The sequence below is a fragment of the Lytechinus variegatus genome, chromosome 1, assembly GCF_018143015.1.
Source record: "Lytechinus variegatus isolate NC3 chromosome 1, Lvar_3.0, whole genome shotgun sequence".
Classification (NCBI taxonomy): Eukaryota; Metazoa; Echinodermata; class Echinoidea; order Temnopleuroida; family Toxopneustidae; genus Lytechinus; species Lytechinus variegatus.
This window is the reverse complement of record NC_054740.1, coordinates 40,552,668-40,561,889: the sequence shown is the minus strand read 5'-3', so window position 1 is coordinate 40,561,889 and position 9,222 is coordinate 40,552,668. Positions and strand designations below refer to the sequence as shown.

At 39.6% G+C, this 9,222-nt stretch overlaps 1 protein-coding gene across 2 annotated transcripts in view; it reads right to left on the bottom strand.

Moving 5' to 3' along the window:
* LOC121413989 (reticulon-4 receptor-like 2) overlaps positions 1-8,725 on the bottom strand; it is a 47,071-nt gene extending 38,346 nt beyond the window's left edge. The window contains exon 1 of one of the 2 annotated variants that reach the window (XR_005969793.1): positions 8,408-8,725. The gene's annotated coding sequence lies outside the window, so the exon portion shown is untranslated. The remainder of the gene's footprint in view (positions 1-8,407) is intronic. The other variant, XM_041607024.1, reaches the window with a different exon arrangement.
* Positions 8,726-9,222: the final 497 nt, after the last annotated feature.

Sequence of the window (9,222 nt, the reverse complement as noted above, 5' to 3'; positions counted from 1 at the left end):
GCGAGATCACAGCAATAAGCGCATACCGCATTTCCGGTGCGGAGTAACTCCGTTTATAACCCTCTTCTCAAAGTGGGTTGAGTACTCCGCTTTGAATCTGGATCGAACTAATCTCAGAATTTTCATATTGCCCTCCAAAGTGGAGTAACTGCTCCTGGACTCCGGACTAACTCCACTTTGGTATCAGAGAGCAATCTTTAGATTTAATTTGAATATACATATATACATTGATGTATCAGAATATTATCTCAAGTGCAATATACATTGAATTGCCTTTTTATGAATTGTAAATAAATTGATATACAAGGTAAACTGAAATATGTTTGTTTCCATAGTATTTTGTCAAAACTCGGCTCAGAGATTTAATATAAAAAGACATATCAATTAATACATGAGATCCCTTATAAATGGGAATGTTGGTAAGATTAATAATTTCCCTTAGAGGTCAAGTTTACCCCAGAAAAATGTTGATTTGAATAAATAGAGAAAAATCAAACAAGCATAACGCTGAAAATTTCATCAAAATCAGATGTGTATTAAGAAAGTTATGACATTTTCACAAAACAGGGATACACACAGTTCTGTGACATGCTAATGAGACAGTCGATGTCCTTCACTCACTATTTCTTTTGTTTTCTATTGTTTGAATTATACAATTTTTCATTTTTTTACAGATTTGACAAATGACTATAAGGACCAACTTGACTGAACCATATAGTATTAAACGGTGACAGCCCGCTAGACCGAGGGTCCACGCAACTGAGGGTCCGCGAGACCGACTTTTCCCCCTTCATCTGTTGCCGCGGTCGATTGGTTTAAGGTGCCTCGTTGCAGCGGCGTAACAGGTGCCTGTTATCAGAGGGGGGGGTAGTTTAAAAAAAATCCTGGTAACTAAGTCCAGAATTAGTGGCTTTGCTAGGATTTCATTTTAGGCATGTTAGGTGGCGGTGATGAGCACCCGAAGTGTGAGAATTACATAATAATGAGCGCTCAAAAGGCGATCCATATTTTAAGGGGAGCTTCCTCCTTCCCGCGCGAAGCATGGAAGCTCTGACGTTTTCTTCGAATTGTTCCTTGTCTGCTCTCGCTCGTCTTACGTTCTCCTATACCTTTTTATTTTCTCGCTCACGTTTCCCCCTTTTTTGGGGGGGTGGCTTTTTTTGGCTACAAAGTTGTAATCAATTAATACATATAATTGTTCATTTTTGTTATTCATTCATTTATTTAACTATTCATTACTAGATTCCCTTTTTTCATATCAATTAGTATTATTAGACTGGGAATAGTTTGCAAAAATGATTTTCATAATACTACGAAATCGGACACCCCATCCCCTCTCTTACTTTATCGTCTAACGAAATCATACCATAGTATACATAACTTTAACATACAGGACTGTTTATAAAACGTTGTCTGGTATTAGAAAAATATTCATCCATTTATTTGGAGTGTCGGTTAGAATATGAATACGACTCCTACTACAACTACTACTACGCCTTCTACTTCTGCTACTGCTGCAGCTGCTGATATCATAACAAAAATAGTAACAACACCAATAAAAAATGGGTTTTAGTAGAACTCCCCCAGAGGACTACTCCTCCGGAGGGCGACTCCCCCATGATAACTCCCCAATGAAAACTCCCCAGAAGGACCATTTTCCCGAGGACAGGTATTAATGTACGTTCCTTTCTTTAGAACTTTCACCTTCTTGTTCTTCTTATTCTGTTTAAATGAAAAAAAAAAAGATAGGATTGCCCATAATGAAGGTTCAATGTTGGTGTTTGTATATTTCTATATTTCCAGTTTTCTTGTTAAACATTAAATGCACAAGATCATGAAGCAAAATTACCATAAAAAAACGTTAAATGAGTAGAGTTAATGATTAAGTAGTGTCAGTGAAATAAGGCATCGCTAGTTTATACTGTAAGAAGCAGAAACACCCCCTCCCTGCACCCCCTAGAGAGGCGTTTCGTGCGCGCAGTACGTGTTTCGCACGATTCGCGTGCTCACCACCGCCCCCTTAAATGAAATCCTAGCAACGCCACTGATTCTATTTATTTACAGGGAATTATTTGACCCCCCTCCCCGATAACAGTCACCTGTTACGCCGCTGCAACGAGGCGTTTTAAACTACTCGACCGCGGCAACCGATGATGGGAAAAAGTCGGTCTCGCGGACCCTCGGCCTCGTGGACCTTCGGTCAAGTGGTCGGACCCCTATTAAACAATGCTAACTACACACGTTCAGGGAGAAATTAGTCTTTGTTTCACTTAATTGACAAATGGAGAAAATTAAAATTACACATAATAAAGAGAAGAAAATAAATGGAGAAAATTAAAATTACACATAATAAAGTACAAAAGAAATATTGAGTGGATGATGTCATAATTCTCATTTGCATAACAACCAGGATGTAAATAGAACTGTTTTGTGAAATTAAGGGAAACTTTAAGATGTCATAACTTTCTTATAATTTAGGAATGAACTGGGTCTGGAAAAAAGACTTTGCACTGATTTTTTAAACAACCGGATCTGGAAAAAAGACTTTGGACTTATATTATAATTTTGGATACAACCGGATCTGGAAAAAAGACTTTGGTCTTACAATTTTTAGATTAACTGGATCTGGAAAAAGACTTCCGACTTATATTATAATTTTTGAAACAACCGGATCTGGAAAAAAGACTGTGGACTTATATTATAATTTTGGAATTAACCGGGTCTGGAAAGAAAGACTTTGGACTTATATTATAATTTTTGAAAAACCGGGTCTGGAAAAAAAGACTGCACTTTTTTGCTATTTGAGCGTATTACTATAGGATTTTAGTTAGAACGGATTCGCCAAAAATCCCTCCAAATTTCTTACATTTGTGGGCGATCAAAAATTATTACATTTGTGGGTAAAGTGCTTTATTACATTTGTGGGTAAAATTATTACATTTATGGGTAAAGTGTTATTACATTTGTGGGCGTTATTACATTTGTGGGTAAAGTGTTATTACATTTGTGGGTACAACACCCCCCTAAAAAAAGAAGGACCCCCAGTGCCCCCCCCAGGAAAAAAATCCTATCTACGCCACTGCAACTTATCTGATATGAAGAACAGGCACCTATGTCGGAGAAGGCGAAGGGGCACTCATTAACACATATAACGGGTCCTCAGGTGAAGGGGCACAGAACATGCTCGTGGGGGAGGGGGGGGGGGCACTTTTTTAGATATAAGGGGGCACTGATACGAGAAAGTGCACTTACAAGAAGGCAAGCTAGCACTCGCTCAGACAAAAAGCGGATCATTCTCAGGTGAAAGGGGCACCTTTCTTTGGTAAAAAGGGACACTGATTCGAGAAAGGGCACTTACAAGAAGGCAAGGTAGCACTTGCTCAGACATAAAACGGGTCCTCAGATGAAAGGGGCACAGACCACGTTCGATGCACTCCTTGCATGGGTAAAAAGGGGCACTAATAACTGCACTTAATTTTTGCTTTTATAGGCGGATCCTTCTCAGGTGAAAGAGGCCTTTTCTTGGGTAAAAAGGGGCACATGCAGATTCGAGATATGGCACATACTAACTCATAAAACGGGCCCTTCTCTTAAAGGGCTCAGGTCCGTGAGGGGGCATTTTTGGGGAAAGAACATGGCACTTATACAAGAAAGAGCACTTGGAAAGACCGAAAAAAGGTCCTCTTCCGATGAAAAGAGCACAGTACACGTTCGTGAGGGGACATTTTTCTTGCGTAAAAAGGGCACTTTTCAGTGCTTCAAAAAGTGGGGGACACTGTGCCCCCCGCCCCCCGGATCGCATCCCCTGCTGTGCAGTAAACCATTTCATTTAAGAATTGGTGGGTCACAATAATTATAGGCCTATCAATCTCCCCTACAAGGTTTTTTTTATTTAAATTAAGGGCAAGTCCGCCCCAGTGAACTGATTTGAATGTAGACATAAAAATAAAACTGGCTAAACACTGAAAATCTCATCAAAATCGGATGTAAATAGAAAAGTTGTGACATTTCTAATTTTAATAGTGGGGGGGGGGGGTCCTTGAGGATCAATGGAAAAAGAAAGAAAAAGAAAGGGGTGAACTATGATACGTACAATAAGATTTTTTTTTATTTTGAAAAGGTACAAGCTTTTTGCTAACTTGCTTCGCTCGTAATATTGCTTGCCATTTTTTTTAATTGCTGTTATATTTGACCTGACATATGTGTAAATCGAAGTTTTTTTGGGGGGGATTACATTTGAGAAGATCAGAAAAGTTAAAATATTGACCCATTCAGCATCAAATTGATGCTTATTTTGCCCCCCCCCTTCGGGCCAGTTTAGCGTCCCTCAAGTTTAAGGTTAATATAATAATTCAATGATTAATTTGTCACCCTTAATTTTAAGACCATTTTAGCGCTTCCGTATCTCATCAAAAAATTTAATTAACACCCCCACGTAAGGTAATTTTGGCGCCACTAATTCTCAAACCAATGTGACGCCCCTTACTTTCGCGTCGGTTTGGTGCCCCTCAAGCTTAAGATCAATATGGCGTCCCTAAGTTGAAAATCACCTCAATGCCCCTTGATTCAAGACCACTTTGGTACCCCTCCTCCAAATGTAAGATCAATTTGGTGCCCCCCCTATTTTAAGCCAATTTGACGCCCCATATTTTCGGACCAATTTGTTTAATAATAAGTTTAATATCCACATGGCACCAGTCCTTCATGAAAGAGATTTATTTGGAACCCTTCCCCCAGGAGAAGATCAATTTTGTGCCCCATGCCGCTATTTCTCCCTGGCTCTCTCTGTCTCCCTTTTCTTTTCTCCCTTTCCCTTCCTCTTTTCCCTTTCCTTCTTCTTCTTATCTCTCTCTCTTGTCTCTCTCCTCCCCCTTTTCTTTCTCCCTTTTCTATGTCCTTCCTATTTCTATTCATATTCTCTCCCCCTTTTCCCTCCATTTCCATGTTCTCATTCCCCTCCCCTTTTTGCCGGGGGGGGGGGGGGGGCGGGCTAGGAGGCATAGCCCAGAAGCCACCCCCTCCGCGACCAGGGAAACGTGTATGTCAAGAGCACTGGTTATTTCTATAAGACCATCTTAAATAATCAGTGCTGTTAGGGTAAACAAAATATCAGTCCGGGGTTCAATGCCTGGTCACGGCACATGACCGTCTGCAAGCATTTGATCAACACTTTTATCCTAGGTACACTGAAATAAATGAATCAGTGGCGGATCCAGAGGGGGGCGCCCCGGGCATGCGTTTGTCCGTCTTTATGGCAAAATACATGTAAATTGTAAGTAACAGATCGCGAGAGAAAGTGTCAACGATGCGAATGATAATGTCTATCCCCGAGATTATTCTTCACTCAAAGATGAAGCCCTATATCGGGCGCCGCGTGCGCAGCATTATCATTCTGCCTTGGTCATGTACGTTTTCACTGAAATGTATAGGTCAGACACAGTGGCGTAACTACGGGGGGCATGGGGGGGCACGTGCCCCCCCCCCCATCGGCTGCCCCCCCCCAAAAAAAAAAAAAAAAAAAAAACGGGGAAAGGGAGAAAAAGAGGGAAAATGAAGAGAAACGTAGTGGGGGAAAGAAGAAATTGTTGTTATCATAGTGTTATATTATATAACATACGAAGCATTTTTTCACAACTTTATGAAACATTATTTGCTTAATTGTGTCTTCATTGTTCCTGGTGCTCGCATAGACTTTTAACGAGATATATAAACCTGCTGTACTAAAGCCTCCCGTTTTCAAATCAATATACAACAAAATAATATATTTCCTCTCAATTAGAGTTATTATTGTTTTAAGTAGTGATATATTCTTATTTTTCATGACTACTGAAAGTTATTGCCCTATTTTAAGGTCTTAATATAAAACATTTCCTGTCCGTGCTAACTTTCGCATTAGTGGATTGGTGAGATTTTTGCTCTTCATGAACTCCTAAAATCCGCCATTAAAATGTCAATTTTCTGAATATCAAAAGATTTTAACTCGCGCTTCGCGCTCGCATCATTAGGTTAGTGAAATACGTGGGGTCTTAGTGAATTCCTACAAACAAGCCTTGGAATGCCCCTCTTCATGTCTGAATTTCCTAGATTTTTCAGCTCGCGCTTCGCGCTCGCAGTATTTCATTAGTGAGATGCGTATAATAATCAAGATTACAATGACTTCAAAAAGTGCTCCATGTGTTTAGATGTAATTCTAACAAAATCAGCAAGCGCTTGGCACTCGCATTAGATGACTATGGTGAGATATGTATACTCTGTCTTAATGGATTCGTAACTATAGTCCTTAAAATATCCATGTTTGTGGTCAATATATACAAAAAATTCAGCTCGCGCTTCGTGCTCGCATCATTTGGTTAGTCAAATACGTAGGGTCTTAGAGAATTCCTACAAACAACCCTTAGAATGCCCCTCTTCAGGTCTATATTTCCTAAATTTTCAGCTTGCGCTTTTGCGCTTGCAGTATTTGATTAGTAAGATGCGTATGATAACCATGATTACATGACTACAAAAGGTGCTTCATGACTGTGTTCAAGTAATTCTAACAAAATCAGCAAAGGATGGCAATAGCATTAGATGACTATGGTGAGATAATTATACTCTTAATGGATTCTAAAATATAATCCTTAAAATTTTCTTGTTTAGGGTCAATATATACAAAAATTTTAGCTCGCGCTTCGCGCTCGCATTGTTTGTTTAGCGAGACAGATAAGTATCATGATTACAAAACAATTTGCTTATGATGTCAATATTTAGCCGTCAATATCAAAAATTTTCAGCTCGCGCTTCGCGCTCGCATTATTTAATCAGTGAGATACATATCCGTTTGATGGCACTGCATGTCCTTAAAATTTCTCTATTAGGTCAGTATACCTGACAACTGAGCGCGCTTCGCGCGCTCCCTAAGTGACCCGAAATTTTTGCTGGTGCCCCCCAATGCCGTGACCCACGGTACGCCACTGTTCAGACATATTTGTATTTAATGTAAACTAACTTTTACACTTTCTGGTAGATTCAGAGGCATATTATCCAGGGCGCCCCAACTAAGTTTCGCCGAAGCAATCATTCCAACGAATTATCAAGGAGCAAAATTGTATATTCTCAATCACCAGTCGACCCCACTCCGCGTTTGCTGTGTATAGGCAGCTATATGTCAGCGTAAGGAGCGAAGATTTTATGTGACGGGGGGGGGGGGGGGGGGGGGGAGAATAAAAATACTTTCGTGCTGGGGAAAAACGTCCCGAGGACACATTGTGTATTGTTAAAAAGTAACTTATAACTTATACAATTATGGACTGGATATCAAAGCTGCTTACATGTATTTTCTAGCATTTTATCATTGACCTTATTTAATTATTTGTGGTATAGTTTTAACAAGTGCTTCGAAAAAATTGATTATCTTATGTTAAAATAAATATAAATACAATTTCATCCTGGCTGGTCATAAGTTAAGATGGCAACGCGATGAGAGACTTTGAACGTAAACAATAAAAATGATGAGAATCCCCTTAAGAAGCATTATATTACTTTGAGGTTGTGCAGAATGACTGGATTATTGAAGATGATTTGAAAATAATACGAGGGAAAAGGTTGATTACCAGAAGATGATGTCGTTTTTTCTGTAGTTTGTAACAATTTACTGTGCATTTTGGGGAAAAAAGAACCAAATTTTATGCATGTTGCCATACGACTAAACAATTCTTGTTTGAAACACACAATGTAAATACACAAATGACAATAAACAGAATGGATTATTCGGAACTTATCGATTACAAGTCTCAGTTTCGTATCATTTAAATTTGACGTTTCAATCACACGATGCAAGCAAGTGAAGAGCCTTTGCCAAATGTATATTTTGAATGACCGCTTATACGGTGTGTGACTGGAAACCAGCTCCTAAATGAGTCAGTATGTGTCTTTTATTCATGAAGTTACAGTGATTTAAGTGTGCATTTTTCCACACCCTCCCCCCGCTCGGTCGCCTCGCTCCCTCGCCGCTGGCGCCCCCCTATTTCGAAATCCTGGATCCGCCCCTGATGAACATACGCAATCTTGGAAACTGTTTAAAAAAAAATCAACCGATTGATGGGATATCAGTGACAGAGATAGGATCTTCCCACGAGGACGAGGGTCCATCACGGGCTGATTTTTCTCATTATATTTAAATACAGCTAAAATGAAGAAAACATGACGCGAAAATTCTGAGTTTTTAGCTCTTTATAAACATGACGCATAGCGAATCATCCTCGGGGTGATTTCCACGATTGATTTATATCGATTATTGTGTGTGATCAACATAAACAATAGCCCCACAATCAATCGCCAAGCTTTGTGTAACAGGGCCCTCATGATATTGATATGAAGGAGGTAAAACTGAATATTAAACGAAACAACAACGATAATTGGAACTTACAGCTCGGCGAGAAAAATGAAGACCGCACTAAGATCAAGGCTTTAATTTCCTCGTCGAAATGGCAAAATCCAGGGCGGGATGAAAGCTCTATATGCCTGTTTTGAGCACAGTATTTCCAATCATGATCAGTTGCTTGCCTTTGCCTAACATGTGCCTTTTTTAACTGGATATCTAACTAAACTCATCAAAAATAGCACACGCCATTGTTTCGTCACTCGGTGCACCTTACCATATACTTGATACGGTTCTTGACACAGCTACATTTTTTTTTGTTACGTTTCAGTTACAAGAATGCAGGTTCGAGTGGTCCATTTAATTACAAAAAAGTCCATCAGTCTTAAACATTCGGGAGCATTCATTGATTTAGGGCTGAATCGTTTTACCCATTCAAGAAATAGAATAGCCTATCAATGCATTGGATTTTATGCATTCTACAATTCAAAGTTGCTCTTGGCAACATGACAGCTCGTCAGTGGCCTAAATAATAACCACAATAGTAACAAATGGCGTTTGCCAGTGATAATAATGCCCCTACACATACCCATATGATCCCATCCCCCGGTCCCATCCATACACACACACACACAAACACCCACACACCTCCCTTGCCCCAAGTATACAATAAAGGGAAATAGAAGCTAGGAGAAGATAAAAGAAAACACGTAAAAGTTATAAAGAAGAATAAAGAAGAGGAAGAAGAAGAAGAAGAAGAAGGAGAAGGAGGAGGAGGAGAATAAGAAGAAGGAGGAGGAGGAGGAAAAGAAGAAGAAGGAGGAGGAGGAGAAGAAAAAGAAGAAGAAGAAAAGAAGAAGAAA